Raw genomic sequence first — 16,667 nt, 5'->3', positions numbered from 1 at the left:
CCATTAGATTGCTGAGTACTTAATTATACATGACATGAATAGAACACATGTATTTATATTTTGGTGTTTTTTTGGTGTTTTTTGTTTGTTGTTTGTTTTCTTTTAATTTTATCTTTGAGTCTGTAATATTCGTGGACTGTTAAACCAGCTGGAACTTTTGGAGTGTTTCAGTCATTTGTTTCTGTCAGGTCATTAAACTTCAACCTGTTGATACCAAAGCATTCTGTTTTGCTGGAATGAATGTCTTCTAGAACTGGTTACAAGGGTGTGCCAGTGCAGTTTGGTTCTTTGATCAAGCTGAATTCCTGCGTACAAGTTTACAAGTTTTAATATTTGCCTTTCTTAACTGTTTCTCTGTGATCTCATTGCATACTAATAAAGTTAATTGTGGAATGCAGTTTTCTTCCCTTTAAGAAACATAAATTTATTGTGCATCAGTGTGCCATTTTTTTGCATCATTTAATGACCTCAAAATTTGTTTAATAATAGCTTGTATTAGTGATATTATTTGTGCCTAAAATTCTTCCATTTCTTACTGAGGTTTGCTCTTGTACTTGAGGAGCTAAGTATATACATAATATTAGAATAGTTGCCTTGTTTCCACTTCTTTTTGGTTTCTATTGCTTTTTAAAGTTCATGTTCCTCACTCCTTTCGTATCGTAATGACCTAAATTATTAGGCTGCTTTCTTGATTATGAAATATTAAGGGGAAAGAAGAAATTTTAAGAAATCCGGTTGTAAAGCAAAATAACATCTTAATTACTTCCCCTGTTAGGCAGAGGTATATTTTCAGAGGCAGTAAACATGCAGGAATTATCACTATGGTATTATTGGTTGAAACAATATTATGCTTACTTCTGGTTAAGAAGAAAATCTAATTTCTCATTGAACTGTTCTTTATAATGCATTACAGTGATTCTAGTATACTTACCTGTTGTTTGGTACGGTCTCTTTCTTATCTAGACATAATTTCCAGTTACTCACTAAGCCTTTAGAGGAAGAAACTGAGCAAACAAAACTGCTGTACATCCTTTTGCTGTTAGGGAATTAAGGTGGTAAAGTCATTGTCACGGATGACATTTACAGGAGAAAAAAGAGAAACTAAGGGAAGAAAGTATTAAAGCCTTTGTGGCAAAACCATAATGCAGCAACAAGGTTAAATGGGCATGCAGACTCATTTGGTAAGATTTTGGTAAGCTTACACAGCAAGTGGTAGGAAAAAATGTTTGTTTAAATTGTTAATTTGAACTTTCTAATATGAATGATACTGCACCACACACAAGATAACTATTTTGAACTTAGAAATAAAAGAAGACTGTCTTAGTCAAAGACATGGCGATATAATATATATATATTATAAAATATATATAAGGTCATAAGCATAATAAAACCTTACTGTTTCTAAATGGTTATATTTCTAGTGTTGTAAGAAACACTTTTATCACAACAGTAAAAATACTTCTGCATTCCTTTCTTAGAGTAGTGGAGCATGAGGTGAATTTACAGGCAGAAGCCCGAACTCAATAGGATTCTGGAAATAATATGGGCTTAAAGTAAGGAGAGAGCAAGAATGTAAACAGCTTTGTCTCATCATCCTTCCAGAGGCCTCTCTGTTTGTTACCTTCTTACTATCTCTATACTCTTTTTTTTTCAGAACTTTTCTCTCATGTTCAGCCACACTTCTCCTGTTGAGGCTTTGTTGCTTTCTTACATTTCTTCGTCTGATCACATTAATAAAACAACCATTAGCCATTCTGCTCTGAATCAAGTAGGTGTTAAGATTGCTTTCTGATCTTGACACTAGTCAATGTCTGACCTACTTGGAATCAACCTTCATGGCCCACATCTAGCCAAGTATTTTGTCTTTCAGTTTTCATTGCAGAAACAACCTTTTGTCTTTCTGGATCTGTTGTCCTCAGATTTACTATAGCCAACTCCCTGGTCAAGTTTTGAGTGCCTCTGGAGAGAAAATGGGAAGAAAATAAGATAACCAAAAAGCACTTTACAGCACCTTAAATAAGATTAGATTTGCAAGCTGGGCAAAGCTATATTAAGATTATCTTTTTGGAGTTGGAAAACTGATTTTCCAACTGGAGGAGAACTATTGCTGGTTTTGAAGAAGAAATTAGTTTTGATTTTTTAGTGGAAAAACCAAATTTCTTGTGAAAAACAGATTGTGGAAAGACTCAGTTCTATTAGCCTCAGTGGGTAAGGCTGTAGTATTTTGATTAGAATTTTTTTTGTGTGTGTGTGAGGAAGGAGAAGTATCGGTATTTTGTCTGGAAGGAAAACAGAAACCGGCAGGTTGCTTGGTAGTATATCAGAACTGATGTTTAATCTGAATGCAAGGATAATGGTAGGAAGTCAAAATGTATTACAAATGAGGGAAAGAAGATACAGATGATGGGTAATTAAGAAGGTGCAAGAAACCCAAGTTGGTTAGAGAATGAGGCTGGTATTGCTGAGCTTGTGGGTTCAATCCCCACGCAGGCCATTCACTGTAGACTTGGGCTCTGTGATCCCTGTGGGTCCTTTCCAACTCAGAATATTTAGTGGTTCTTAAAGTTACAAGCGTCCTTGTTTCTTTGTCTGTGAAGTGTCACAAAAGTGAACTGAGTGTTCTGTGAAGGTGTGGGTAGATGAGTGGTTCTGTATGGAAATAGAAATGGGTGCAAATCCTTGTATGTCTTGTTAACTTTAACTGTTGCTGTACATATTTAATTATTCCAGCAGTAGTAACTGTGTAATGTCAAATTTCAGTGAGGCTGCTGTATTGACAGTGGAGAGGTCCTTTGTGATGAGACTTTGGAAATGCTCTTTTATAACCTCAGTATAGACAATTGATCTAAGAAAAGATTGATCGTCTGGTAGTGTTTGAAGCAGGCATTCATGCTATCTGCAAGTGTTTTGCTCAGTGTTGGTTTCCCATGGTTAAGGGTGTGGCACTCTAGCTGTATGTGAGCATTAAAGATTTCATAATTTAAACTAAAAATTTCTCTGAACTAGTGTTCATTTCTCCAGGAAATACTGGATCTTGCATGTGTGTGCACATATCCCTTACTACTTTTTCACCAATACCTTTATAGTTTCTGGGCAGGGAAATAAGCAGAAGTATGTATTTCAGTCTAAAATTCTCAATATCTAGAACGTCATCCTTTCATTTTTTAGGCCATGTGATGGAGTAAAGTATCAGCTTAATAATAAACCTTTTATTGATGATGCCTCCATCTCCTGACACAGATCATGCACAGGATTGGTTTTGCAATTACAGTTTGTGATGTCTCATTTTCTGTTTTATTTTAAAGTTTCGTTTTATCTGTGTAATGGATGAGACCCTTTTGACGTCATAATTAAAATACTGGATCACAGTACTTATTCACTGGGTGAGCTGCTGTATTATATTTTTTGTTACTGAAACAGTGACATACTCATAAGTACGGTGCTGTAAGCGCAATGTTTACTTCAAAATGTTATACAATTCTGTTATTTTTATGAGAGGGAGTCTTTAATAGGCTGTTATTGCATATGTACAGAACATTAGTCATTCTGTATCTTAAATTATGATGTGCTTTTATTTCATTGAATATTGGAGTCACTTCTAGGTAATTATTAGAAATTCATATGCCTTCCAAATGTGATAGAGCATTTTAAATGTGTGTGGCTAATGCTACTGTTTCTAAACATTATGCTAGTTTCTAAACATTTCAAAAGTACTCTTGGTGTTCAGCAAGTAGATCATCAAAATGCTACTGTTGGACTAGTTCACACAAAGTCTGGCTTTAGCAAATCTCATTATATGATTACAGCCATACTTAAAGTGTTAAATTGTGTGTACAAGTAATGAAAGAAATGGCAGGTCATCTGTGGATTACACAGACTATGTGGGAGTGTCAGTTTGATAATTTGTGTGTCTTTTCATTTTTGTCCTTGTAATCTGAAAATCCTGGTTGACTTAGGAACATCATGTTTACTGTCAAGGCTACTGTGGTAACTAAACCATTTATTTAGAACAGATGCAGGATATCTAGACTTGATAACAGCAACACATCATCTGACATATGCAATGGTGTGTTTCTTTCACACAAAAAACAGAAGATGAAAAAACCCCTTATGTAATTTTTAGCTCACTCATAGTGCTGAAACTTCTGAAATTGGTAATCTAAACTTCATCACAGGCAGAAATGAAGTAATTTGCAGTGCAGAAGTAAGAAAAAATTGTCAGTTTTTGTGGCAATACTACCTCTAGTGATTACATGAACATGACTTTTCTAAAATCTTTTTCTAGATATATTTCCTTGTGTGTTCTAGGGTTTATATAAGTTTTTAACTTGTTTCCCCATTAGAAGACATTCTTTGAGGGTTGCCTGTTTGCAGATTATCGATAATTTCTATTTGCAATGGATTATTTAAAATTATCGACTTGAGAGCCGTTACGCAAGAAGACATGGAAGATTATCAACTCCAAAAGCAACTTGTATGCTCTTGAGTGATAAAGAAATGAAATACTGGGGAGAGCTGGCTCTTTTGTCTTCTACCAAAAGGAAAAAAGCCCAAACCTCTCAAAGGGGCAGAACCAGTTCCTTTGAGGAGTCCAGCTGCTAGGAAAGGAAGGAGGAAATAGGAAACGGAGAATACCCTGAATAAACACAGGAAAAGGAACTTAAAGTGGAGAGCTTTTACAAAATACAGAATAGATCAGGGATATAGAGTAAAGTGGAAAGAAGAGTGGGATTCTTTCTCCTCCTTTTTTTCCTTCTGTCTTTTTCAGGGCAGGGAGAGGATTATGATGTATAAAAGAGAATGGAGGAACAAAACCAGAAAAAAATGGAAGGAAATTTAGCTACCAGCATAATTATAGTTCTGCTGGGCTAAATGCTCAGCTTGAGAAGTATTTAGAGGTTTTGCAGGACCAGTACAAGCAATATATTTGCATTTGTGTGGTAAGGGGAAAAATATTTAACCATTTGCCCAAGTCAAGCTACTACATTGAAAAAGCTTGTGAAGTGAAGGACCAGAAGGGCAGCCCTCAGTAGCTGAACAAAGGCAGTACAGGAAGGACTGATTCGAGAGCAGCTATAGCTGTAGGAAGGCAGTTGGGCTGCATATGGGACTGCTTTGGATTTGTAAAAGGAATAAGATGTAATGATATTTAATCTGGTTTGGTCACAATGAAAAACACCCTTGTTTCAATAATGTGTCCATTCACCAGAATGCGAGTTCTGATGTGTGAAGCTTTTGGCTGCCTAGCTGGTACCTCCTGTATTACTGAATTGGCAAAAGTTTCCTACCCAGTCTGTCAGTTAGTCACCAACACACAGAAGCAGAGTGAAAAGGAAGACAACCGTACAAGTATTTCTGTGTTTGGTTTTAGAGTAGAATTGCTTAAAGGGCGAGGTAGACAGCATTAATAGGAAAGTGTTTGGCAAGGCTGAGATGAGAAGGTGTGTGTAAGCTTGCTGTCACACTTAGCAGCACCTCCTACAAACAGGAGGATTGAGGCCCTTGAGCAGAGAGCACTGAGGTGAGAGGGGAGTTAAAAGTTTGGAGTACTGACATTTTCTTCTGTGTTAAAGGCATAGCAGGCACATTCTTGAAGGGCTCCATGAGGTGGGGTTTTCAGTGCTGCAGTGATCCTCTTTTGACCGAGTTAAAGGACAACTGAATTAACTGGAGTTGTGTAGTGTAGGTGAAGAATGCCAGTAGGTTATTATTTGTCATGTTTTATTTCTAGTCCTTCTGCTGCAGTGAGAAGGGGTGGGAATTAAACTGACATCATCATTACACCTAGTTACTCAGTATTGTTACAGTACTTCAAGTAATTTGAAAAAATACTGTTCCAGAGGTACAACATATAGGTGGCTTTCATCAAAACAAGGAGTTTTGATTGCATTCACTATAAAATAAGGTCCCTAAAATACTAAGAATGAAAGACTAGTCATAACTGGAAACGTGCTTACAGCCATTGAAGTGCGTTTGAAGGAAATGTTTTGAAGTGCTTTTAAAGAGGATCTGCATCTGGTTCACTGTTTTTTTTCCGTTTCTCTGTGTTTAAAAATAACCAGATACGTACATGCAAAAGATTCAGTATTATCACTAGAAACCTGGTTTCTGATCTTTTGGCATTCAAGTTGAAATTTACATTAGATAAATATGCATAAAGCAAGTCAACAACCAAGCATGTTTGACTGCATTATCATACTGAGCTCAAATTGTTTGAGTTCTTTTTTTTTTTTTTTTTTTTTTTTTTTGGTATGAAGATTCATACCAAAATGAATTTGGTATGAGGATTTTGGTATGAGGATGCTTCCCTTCTTGGGATCTCATTCAAAGCCTTGTGAAATCAGCAAAATTTGTTTGAATTCATTTGAAGTAAACCATTTTCATTTTAAGGTATGTGGACATGATACAAATTTGAGTAATATGTGGCTCAGACAGTTGCTTAATAAATCAAAGCAGGTTTTATGTATATTATATTTTTATTTAGATTGATTTCTGAGTTAATTCTTGCTGAGGTAAGTAGACTACTAAAAGGTAATTGTTCTAGATAAAATATCAGATGGAGCATTTTGGAGGCCGCCACCATTTAGCACCCACTGGATTTGTTACTTTGACAATATTTCTGTGTAGCAGGTCCTGTTTATTGTTAAAATCTTGAAGTTCTTGGTCTAAGTTTAACAAACTCCTATGTCCCAGAACACTCTTGCAATGTAAGTTAAATGTTGAGAAGAGGTATGGGAAAACTCCAGTGTCCATTTCCTCTTGAAACTTCTAAAGGTAACGGGGGACTAGGGGCTGGAGGATAGGCAGTGGACAGCATGAGAGAGATTATAGTCCTTGCTTGTATTCATTGGCAGACTGGGTTGCAGAGACATACTTTATAGTAGTTGCAAGGGAAGAAAAACCTTTAATCTCCAAACGTTTTGCAATTAGTAACATCTCTTCCAATAATAAAATGGATTGTCTGAATTTTTTTTGTCTAAGTGACATTACTTGCTGGTTGATGTAATCATCCCACAAGGTATCTTAGTTTAAAAGAAAAACAAAACGCAACCAAGTCCTTTTCTATCTTTATGTAGAACCCAGAAAAAAAGCTATTTCTTTCCAGGAATCAGTCTGCATCTGTGTGTAGGTTTTTTTCCCCATTTACAGATTGAGTTTGTTAGTCATTGACGTTACTTGGAGTAAAATATTGCTGTCTTTTATGTAGTCTAGCAAAGTCTATTGTAGAGTATTGTGTAACATCCTTCAGGTTTGAGGAAAGGGGTTCTCTCATTTTAAAGTTTGGTCTGCACTGCTTGGAAAAAAAATCATGTTAGTGCGAAGAAACTTTAAATTGAACCAGCTACTTTGTGTTTGTTTTTGTTGCATAGCGAAGTTCCTATATAAAAATAAAATTTTGGATTACTGTTCCTTCTTTCATATGCAGATCTTGCAATTGTTTTGCTGACTTTTGCAAGTTAGAAGCTCTTCCAGCAGATTTAGTGGTTGTATCAAATATGTACAACTTTAACAGACAACAAATGTTTATGAATGATAGATTTATTCTTTGATGTAGTCCTGAATTTTTGCAGTTTTTAAGTATTTTTACATTTGTAATTTGTTGTCTAGATAGTCTTTAAACTAGAATAATCCTAAATAAATGCAGAAACTATAAAACTGTACTTCTGTTTTGGATTTCAGCCAGGTTGTATATAAGGTCTCCACCCACAGTGATTAAGTCCTTTACATATTTGAAGTATATACATAAATTTGAATGTACTTAATGTTTATTGTATGTGTGTATGTATAAAGAACACATAATCTGCTCCATATATATAGGTAGTGCTTATGAGATGTGTTTTCTGCTCAAATACATTGAAAATTTATATTAAATTCAGATCTCACTATAGCAGGAGTTACTGTGATTACTACTCAGGGCATGCTCATTTATTTCCCAAGTGTAGCCTGGGAAATTTTTCTTGAGTATCTAAATTAACACTGATATCATTAAAATGCATGTCTTTTAAAAGAAAGTTCTACTTGAAAGGCTTCTATCTAATTTTGTCTGATTGTGATTCCAGTTCAAAGCTTCTTAATACTAGATCATTCCAACACTGGCATGCTGGAAAAAGATCAGTGAAGTACTGCCAAAGATAAATACAGCTGGAGTACATGCTGTACTGCGTGCTGAGGGAATTGTGTATTTTCATTTGGAGAAGTCTAAGGAGACATCAGTTTGTTGTCTTCAGCTACCTGATGGAAGGCTATAAAAAATACAGAGTTGGACTTTTTCTTGAAGGCACAGGGTGTTGGATGAGAGAAAACAAACACAAGGAGCATGGGAAATTTTTGTTAGGTATTAAGGAAATCTTTTACAGCAGGAGAACAGTCTGAACAATGGAAAAAATTGTTCAGAGAACTTGTGAAATATCCACCTCTGAACATGGTATAAATTTTGTTATATAGGCTTTGAGCCTGGTATAATTTGACCCTACTTTGAGCAGGGATAACAAGCCAAATCACCACCATAAGTGCCTTCCAACTATATTAATCTATTATTATTAGTAGTAGGAGTAGTGTTATTATTTTTCACTTTCTCATGTAATAATTGTGACTTTCAGTTTTATTGCTGTATGAGAACAGCAATAAAATGGTGTATTGTTTCACACCAAAGAAAATATTTGCTTAAATTGCACCTGTGTATGAATAATCATAACACTAGGGTAAATAGTATTGCTTGGTTTTGATTCCCTTTTTATTATTACTTTGAGGTTCTAATTAGTGTGTCTAACAAGCTTTCTAAAGTGTGGGTTTATTCTTGTTTCTGAAGGTGGAATGCAATGGGATACTAAGTCTAAATCCCTGCAAATGTCTGCTGAACTTGTATGGATATTTGTGGTTAAATTAAATGCCTTACTAAGTAGAAAGTATGCTCATGTCTTTTTTTTTTTTTGTATGAAACCTTTTATTTTCAGATTTTCCTTGAGTATCTTCCTAAGAAAATAGAAGTTTTTGGCTACAAATCAGCTTTTTCTTAACTCTGCTGGTTTTTCTGCAGATTTAGAGAAACTTCGGTTTCCTGTGGTGCATTTTCAAGTAGGATACATTTTCAAGTCAGCGTTTGGCAGTTGGAGTGGAGCATGTTCCCATACATGTCTCTGCATCTGTGCTAGCAATCCTGTGTTTTTGGAGTGAAAAAAATGCAGAAAACTTCAGTAAATGCTGAAAACTTTTGAATAGTACCAACTGAAACTGGTTTATTGAATGTTGTCCCAGTACAAAGACAACTGCTAAGGAAGTAGGGACCAATTAGGAATACCAGGTGAAAGGGAGAATAAGACTTTAGCTTTCCAGATTTTCACAGATTTAAGCTAATGTGAAACCACTGTAGTGAAAAACTAGACTGCACTAATTATATAATAAATACATAATTATACATAATAATACATAATCTTAGATTTTGGTGATGTTAGAATAGCAGTGTGGCTTGTTTTGTAGGCATTCATAGTTAGTTAAGCTGCTTTTTAAGTTCTGAACATAGCCCTTTTACGGGTGAATTTTCCAGCAAATGCCCTTGGTTCACTGAACTTTTATTTCTTTGACATGTTTATAGAATATACATCTTTCAGAGTTTCTCTGGTTTTTAATGGGATTTAAATGGTTAAATATATCTGTTTATGTACTGAAAAATAGCATGTAGAAGAGTTAATTGGAAAGCTGAGAATTGAAGTGAGGTTTCTTTGGACTTCATAAATTACATGTTGATTCCTCATGTATTCAAAAGATTTAGTTGAATTTGCAGTAATGTTAACACTTACCTCCTCTGCCTCCACAGTTTTGCCAGCAGCTCAAGTAGTAGTGTAAATTGTGTTGTTTTCAGTAGTCCAAATTGTGTTGATGTTTTTTGAAGTGCCACTTTCATATAAGAACTTTCCATAACTGCATTCTTCTCATCTGTTGCCAGGAGGCCTACCACTTCTGTATGAAAATTGAACTAATGTGTTTGTGTGGGTTCAGTTCTCTTGTGGTCTGTCAGTTTGTGTGTGTACCAATCTACATACCTTATATCTTACATTGTTAATTAAATGCTGCCCCTACTGCTGTTCCAGAAGGTCTGTGTTGTCTGGTGCCCCATTTGGGAGGCAGGCTTTCCAGTTCATGCAGCTCTCTCTGGTGGTCAGCCTGTAGAATCAGTTATGCCTCAATAAAAGCACTGACAGGATTTTTTCTTTAGTGCATGTCTGTCTTTCCTTCTTAAGGGTCAGGAGGCTTCATTGGAGAAGGTCAGTTGCCTTCCTCCTCAAGTCCTTTAAAGATCTCTAGATAATTAACTTAGGTAGTTCTGCCTCACCCTATGATGTATTCCAGTGTGAGTCATTGTCCTTGCCAAACGGATCTGCAGTCCTGCCTAATTTTGCTGCTGTAATCTGTGTCTTACCTGGCAGCAAAACAGCCTGCATTCTTTCTTTTCCTTTCTTGCCCTGTTTACCCAGTTATTTTAGTGTGGAATTATTATTTTATTATGACTTGTCTGTCCTAGGTCATGCAATGACTGCTCATGTATGTATTTTTCTTGTTTGAAAATACCTATCAGATACGCTGCTCTGAGTTTGCTTTTTGCCTTGCAAGTTGACTTCCTGAGTGATCATGACTATCTGTCTTTTAAGTCAGTAAGTTACTCTAATTCCCTTCCCCTTTTGGGTCACAGAAGAAGAGTGTTAGTCAGTAGGATGGGAGAAAGAAGTAAACTGTAGAAGGTGACAAGAAAAGATGGAGAAAGGAAACAGAAGAAATTACATGGAAATGAGGATTGGATGTTCTTAAGGTTAATCATTTGGGGAGAAAAAAGTCAGACTTTTAAACTTAATTCTAGGACCTTAATATCTTCTGGTCTGATGATTTTCATGTGTGAAGGGACAAGCATTTGTATAATTTTTCATAGTCATAGAATTGCTAAGACTGGAAAAGATCTCTGAGATTGAGCCCAACCATTAACCTAGGACACTATGTTCACCATGAAATTATATCCCTGTGTGCCACCTCCATATGCTGTTTGAACACTTTCAGGGATGGTAATTCCACCACCTCCATGGGCAGCCTGTTACAATGCCTGACTACCCTTTCAGTGAAGAAATTTTTCCCAATATCCAATCTAAATCTCCCCATGTGCAGCTTAAGGCCATTTCTTATTGTTCTGTCACTTATTACCTGGAAGAAGGTACTAAACCCCAACTCACTATTACCTTCTTTCAGGTAGTTGCAGAGAGGAAGATGGATGTTTTCAGGTAAATATCACAAAGCTGTTTTTTTAAATTTGTCTTGGTTTAAAATGTTTGTGAATCTTGGATCACTATGAAACTACCCTGGGAAAGTACTGTTGTGGGCTTGTTCTGCTCCTAGCTCTTTTCTGGGCACTTTGCTTTTTACTGGCCACTAGAACTAGATGTGCCTTTGGTCTCATCCTGAATGCCTGTTCTGAAACAAGTGAACTAACAAATGGCCTGGAAAACATGTACTGAGACAGGTTTAACTCTCAAAATCAAGTTGCCTGTGGTAGTTTAGGTAGAGAAAAAACACAAGTATCAGAATTGTTTCATGGGCAGTTGAAAATTAGTCTAAAAATTAGTCAAACAATGCACTAAACAATGACAGTAGCTGAGAAAAGACACAGGCTCAAAGAGTGTTTAAAGTTAGAAGGTCCGCAGTGGGTTGTCTGGCCCAGCCTCTCTGCTCAAGCAGGGCCATTGCGGAGCACATGGCGTAGGATTGTGTCCAGACAGCTCCTGGATATCTCCACTAAGGAAGACCCCACAGCCTTTCTGGACAATCTGTTCCAGTGTACAGCCACCTGCACAGTAAAGAAATTCATCCTTGTATCCAGAACTTCTGCTGTTAATTTTGTTAATTTTGTTATCTCACTGTTGTTTCCAGTAACTTGTTCTTATCTCAACCTGTGATTGTCCCCTTTTGTGTCTCCAGTTCTCAACTCCATTCTGCCAGAGTGGGAAGGAAAGATCAAGCAAGTGGTGTTGGCTTGGGAGAGTACTGGTGGGGGCACTGAACTGAGGAGTGCCATTCCTTAACCACAACAAATGTTTAGAAAAGAAGATGACTAAGTACATCTAGTTAACTTTGCATGCATTAAGTCAAAGCCACTCCAAAGTGGCTCTTTTTTTGGCTTTTTTTCATAAATAAGTAAAAGAACCTTAATTGCTGTTGCTAAATTGTCTAGAGATATTTCAAAACTGTAGTTTCTTTTCTTGTTCTGTAGACAGTTGAATCTGGGCAGTAGTCAGTAAGAAATTTATGTCACATACTGGTACTAAAGGGAAATTAAATTTTTCAAACTCATCACATTGGTAGTCTAGGGAAGTTTAATAATCACAAAACCATTTGTGATAAACTGTTTCTTGCTGTGATACTGATCACAAAGCAAGTACTTCCCCAACTGTAGAACTGCATACTATTAACAAGAAAAACTTCTGCAATATAGGCAAGTACTTGAAGTAGAAAAGCAGTTATCTTTAATTTGAATTATTTTGAAAAACTGAAAGAAAGAGAACTATTTTAAAGGCAGACTTGTCTCTAATTGACTTGTCTCTAATTTCTTATAAATTCATCATATATATTATGCTAATTGTATGTAAAAGAGCTGAGGGAAGGAGATGTACTGCAAATGTGTTTAATTAATTTTGATGGCTGAATAGATAAAACATGCACTAACATTCCACATGCACATTGTGGGAGAGTTTGTTGTGTGTTCGATGTAGTACAGCCCTTTTCAACCTTAAATGAACAGGATGACCCAGAAATCACGCTGTAGGAAGACCAGTATTAACTTAGCATTGACAGGTGAGAATCAGCTAATTGTGTTGCTCTTGCTTTTAGTGCTTCTGAACATCTAGGTTTGTTTCTCTGCAGTCTGTGCTTTGACCTTTTCAGCTTCTCTATGGCTGCACAGCCTTCAGACTCATTTTACAAAAGCAAGGTATGTGGGGTGAAAGCTGTGACAAGACACGAGGAAATGAAAAACTACTTCAGAAGCTGTTGGGAGCTTTCCTTTAAGACCAGCAGCACTTCATTAGGGCATTGAAACTGGTAGTAGTATTTTTTGGTGTTGTTGTTTTTTTTTTTTTTTTTTTTTTTTTTTTTGTTTTTTTTTTTTTTTTGTTTTTTTGGTTTTTTTTGACTGGAGAAGAAGTTGGCTGGCATGGATGTATTTTATAAACCAATGTTATAAAAGCTGGGACAAATTTTACCCCCCTGTTAGACTGGGTGTTTTAAAAGCTATGTAGAAAAACTATGTACTTTCCTTCCAGGAGGAAGCAAAACTGGTTTATCTGAGCAAGGTGTTTGCATAGGCTGCTCAAGAAAAATCTGAACAAGTATGAAATCCATACCTGTGAGTTTGTGGACTATGCAAACTATTCCTTCAATTCGATTTTGTGTGTACTTGCAAGAAAGCCAGATGTTTATAGTTTTTTATTTCATTCATTGTATGTTGCTGGTGGTAAGGAAATAACATAGCTGTTTTGTTCTCTCTCCTTTCTTTTTGAGAGTGGCAGATCAAAGGGTACACAGCTGGAACCACAGGATTAGAGCTGCTTTGTTCTTCTGGAGGATTGTGTTGTTACAAGTATTTACTGTTCTGGTTTCTTTCAGTAAGGCTAGTTGGCTGTGCAACAGGTAACATTTGCCAGTAGTTGAGACTAAACAGTAGTTGAGACTGACTTATTCTGTCATTTGGAGCATGCAAAGCATGCTATAGAGACGTAGAATCATAAAGGTTGGAAAATGCCTCCAAGTTAGTCCAGCACTTGACTGAACACCACCATGCCCACTAAAACCATAGCATGAAGTACTCTTTCTACTCCTTTGAACTCTTCCAGGCATGGTGAATCCAGCATTTCCTGAGCAGCCTATTCCAGTGCTTATCCACTCTTTCAGTGAAGAATTTTTTTCATTATATCCAGCCTGAACTTCTCTTTGCACAGCTGGAGTCATTTCCCCTTGTCCTGTCACTTGTTGCTTGGGAGAAGGGACACTGCCTTGCAACAACCTCCTTTCTCATAGCAGCTACAGAGGCTGATAAGGTCACCCCTGAGCCTCCTTTTCCCTAGGCTGAACAATCTCTCCTCCCTCAGCTGCTCCCCACAAGAATTTATGCTCCAGACCCTTCACCAGTTCCTTTGCCCTTCACTGTGCATGCTCCAGCACCTCGATGTCCTTGTCAGGATGGGGCCAGTACTGACCACAGGACTGAAGGTGTGGCTTCACCAGTGCCAAGTACAGGGGACAGTCAGTGCTCTGCTCCAGCTGGTCCACGGCCTCTTGTGCTGTGGTGGCTGAAGTTCATTAAGAAAAAGCAGTCACTTCTACTGGTGTTTTTTCTTACCCCACAATGGGAAGATTAAAACAGTGATTTGAACATTTGTTTTAACTTGGTCTAGCTCAAGGGCTCTATTGAAAGACTCCTTAAACCTCCGCGTTTTTATTTTCTTCCCCAGATTAGCTCCTGCAGTCTTTGATTTTTTTGGGTTTTTTTTTCCCCATTAAGGTATTTACTCCTGCTTCCTTTAATTTTATGTCAGTTTAAAATAGGATTTTTGTAGGTTTCATTTGTTCTAATTTAATTTAAAAAAACAGCCTGAAGATGTTCTGCAATAGGAGGCTGGCAATGGGTTTTAATGCTTGAAGGCTGCAGTTGTAGTGCTCAAAGGCATGGGCTACCTCTTGACGTTTCCCTTCCATGTTTAAAGAGGGAATAATGACTAAAATCTTCAGCTTAAAGTTCCTAATCACCACCCCTGACACTCAGCAATGTGATCTCCTCCTCCATCAGCTTTTTCCAGCCCATTGAGAGAATAAGTAAATGCTGCATGGAGAGTGACTGAAGAAACATTTGCTAAGGCTTAAAATAATCAGTCGTCCTTCCCTGTAGATGGGGAGGGGGAGAATGAGGGGAACAGAATGCACTGAACCACCTGTGGTATATTTTAAACTTCAACTATTCATGCTTCTTATTTCTCCTCATGTGTAGCTGTTATTTGGACACCATGTGAATGAGAAGTCAATGAGTTTCTTAACCTTAGTATGGGAAGTGTTCTTTACCGTATGCTCTGCAGTATCTGATTTGTTAGACTGGCAATGCAGGGCATACTCAATAGAACCAACAAAAACTGGAAAAAGAGTGTCCTTGGTGGTGAGTGACATAGCACTGGTTAAGTTGGATGAGTCTGGGACCTGATGAGGGGAGACCATATTTGCCAGAGGTAGAAGAGGAATAGAAGAGTCCTAAGTACTCTTTTATACAAGACAATGATGTAGAGGTGTAGAAGATTAAGTGGGAAAAATATCTGTGCTTTTCTCGGTTTTCTTGATTTTCACCATGTGACTCAGTGCACTGTTTTCATTTTTCACCTGAACTGAGACTCGTGCTTTTACTTATTCCTCTGGTCATGGAGTATCCCCCTCCTCTGGTACCTGTCACTGCCTCCCAGCAAATAATCCATGAGAAGATACTTTCTTCTCAGGAGTACTTGGAACTTCTTCCCAGGTTTTCATTTGTGTTCAGTTGTGTTTCCTAAGTTTAAAACATAATGGTCTGGAAGAACTTAATTTTCGCAGGATGCCTCTTTTTGGATTTTTCTAGGAATCAAATGGCACCCAGGTATTCGGTCATGTTCAGTAGTTACTGTTTTCCTGTGACAATCGAGATGAAGCAGGCTCCAACCTTTTTCTCATCTGCTTAAGCACAAGCATTGATTTCACTGTGTGTGTATTAAGGTTATGCCTGCCTTTGAAACATGAACTTTTAATTAGTTTTAAAAGGAGTAGAGTAAGTGCTAAATCACTGAGGTAATTTCAGCTAAAATTTGAACCTGGTTTTGTACCCAATTGTAGGTGAGAGAGGAGAGGAGAAATTCTCTTTATTAGAAATGCTTAGTTGGGAGGGGGAGTGGGGATGGGGAAAGAGATAAAGCAGCTGCTTTTGAGAGAAGTTTGGGCTCAGACTTGGCGTACTAATCTGTGCTTTTGACGACCTAGTAATGTGTTCTACACTTGTAGACTATTCAAGCAACATCCAGGTTTTAGAGTCAGGAGTACTCAGATTTTTCTGGAAGTTCTGATGTGTCATTTTCTAATACAGGTCATATTGTCCTTTCTCTCTCAATTCACTCTCATTTTTTCCCTCAAAGATTTGCTTGTTTTACCTGTTGCCCACTCTTTTTCTTCTTTCTGGTGGAGATTGTGTACAACACATAAAATGCCATAAAATCTTCAGTGTGACTCAGCTGCTGTGCTTACGCTGCCTAACAGGACACAGTCTGAGAGGGAGATAATTTGGTTTTAGGAAGTTTCCGTATCAGATGAGATAGGATCATCAGAGAAGGCATCCTTCCATTACCCTGTCTTGCTGTCCACAGAAGCTTCTGGTAAAAAGAAGCTCAAGAACCACTTCTTATGTTATTTTGATTTCAGATTCTAGGTTTCTAAAATCCTTTGTCAAGTACCAGAGTTATTTAACTGCCATAACCTCTGCTGCACCTCTTTGTCTTGGGTCTGGCTGGGATGGAGTTCATTTTCCCACAGGTGCCCTCACACTGCTGTGCTTTGCCTTGGCCCCTACAGATGTGTTGGTGACACACCAGAGTTCTGGCTGCTGCTGAGCAGCTCTCGCAGCACCA

At 37.3% G+C, this 16,667-nt stretch overlaps 1 protein-coding gene across 1 annotated transcript in view; it reads left to right on the top strand.

Moving 5' to 3' along the window:
* JAK2 (Janus kinase 2) overlaps positions 1-16,667 on the top strand; it is an 87,610-nt gene that overhangs the window by 8,755 nt on the left and 62,188 nt on the right. The gene's annotated exons all lie outside the window — the stretch shown is intronic.

The sequence above is a fragment of the Melospiza georgiana genome, chromosome Z, assembly GCF_028018845.1.
Source record: "Melospiza georgiana isolate bMelGeo1 chromosome Z, bMelGeo1.pri, whole genome shotgun sequence".
NCBI classification, from domain to species: Eukaryota; Metazoa; Chordata; class Aves; order Passeriformes; family Passerellidae; genus Melospiza; species Melospiza georgiana.
Note: the sequence above shows the minus strand (reverse complement) of the source record. Positions and strands in the feature narration are given on the sequence as shown.